Source organism: Eschscholzia californica, unplaced genomic scaffold (assembly GCF_041429995.1).
Source record: "Eschscholzia californica isolate CP2 unplaced genomic scaffold, dmEscCali1.0.p SCAF_1, whole genome shotgun sequence".
Lineage (NCBI taxonomy): Eukaryota > Viridiplantae > Streptophyta > Magnoliopsida > Ranunculales > Papaveraceae > Eschscholzia > Eschscholzia californica.
Genome location: NW_028238198.1, coordinates 52683818 through 52684818, shown reverse-complemented (window position 1 = coordinate 52684818; position 1001 = coordinate 52683818). Strand labels below are relative to the sequence as shown.

General features: G+C 33.7%; 1 protein-coding gene across 1 annotated transcript in view; it reads right to left on the bottom strand.

Annotated features, from left to right (window-relative positions):
• The window catches only part of LOC147567568 (U-box domain-containing protein 45-like), a 1791-nt gene extending 1574 nt beyond the window's left edge, over positions 1 to 217 (bottom strand). Inside the window, exon 1 of the mRNA XM_086669745.1 lies at positions 1 to 217. This exon is cut by the window's left edge and continues 314 nt beyond it. The gene's annotated coding sequence lies outside the window, so the exon portion shown is untranslated.
• Between the last annotated feature and the right edge of the window lie 784 nt (positions 218 to 1001).

The window sequence follows — 1001 nt, the reverse complement described above, 5'->3', positions numbered from 1 at the left end:
TGGAAACTTGCTTTTTTGATTGAAATTTTCACTTTTTTCCACTTTGTTTGTGTTTGAAGCAACTAAATGTTATTCTTTCTTATTTCTTCCATTCTTTCCTCTTATGCTACTTTGCTTATATCTATATCCTAATCTATTACTCAGACACACACACACACATATATATATATATATATATATTTAGAGAGAGAGAGAGAGAGAGAGAGAGAGAGAGCACGAGTTCACATTGAATGAATCAAATCTTTTCATTCTAAGTAAGAAGAATCGTACATCAATAGGTGGGATTTATTACTTTCTTCTAGGAAGGATAACGGTTATAGTTTGCAATTTTTATTTCCTTTCATGTTTTCCGAGGACTACAAGGATAAGTGTACGTGCACAATCTTTGAGGATATATTTTGTAAGAGATTATCCAAAAAAAATGTGATTTTTAAAAGAGTAATGCTACTTGCTGTCTGGACACCCCTTCGTATAATCGACTTGTTGTTTGGACTCCCTTTTTCCAGATTTGCATTTTAGACTCCCTTTTTCAAGAAAAAAGTTAGATATAACATTTCAAACAGCAAGTCGATTATACGAAAGGGGGTCCAAATAGAAAATCTCCCAAAGTAAAACTAGGAAGAGTTTATAGGCAATGCCCAAAGTTATTAAAAGCAAGCTTATTAAAAGCAATCTTTAAAACAGGTAAAAGCAGTGTGTGTATAGGAGGCAATGCCCTAACTGATGTTTGACCTAGCAACAAAATTGGCGTAGTTAGGTCGCTGCCGGATCGGTAATCTCGGGTAGAAAACCTTCATAAATTAAAAAAGAAAAGAATAAAAGAACCAGTCTGTGACATGAAACAAAGCTTTAGGGTCCGTTTGATACGTATGAAAATATGATGGGAAAATCGATTTTCTTATGAAAAGTGATTTTCTGCTGTTTGGTTAGTTAAGAAGCGTATAAAAGTTGAATTTGAAGAATATAGTCATTCGGTCTGAAGAAGATGTCATTCCGAAGGA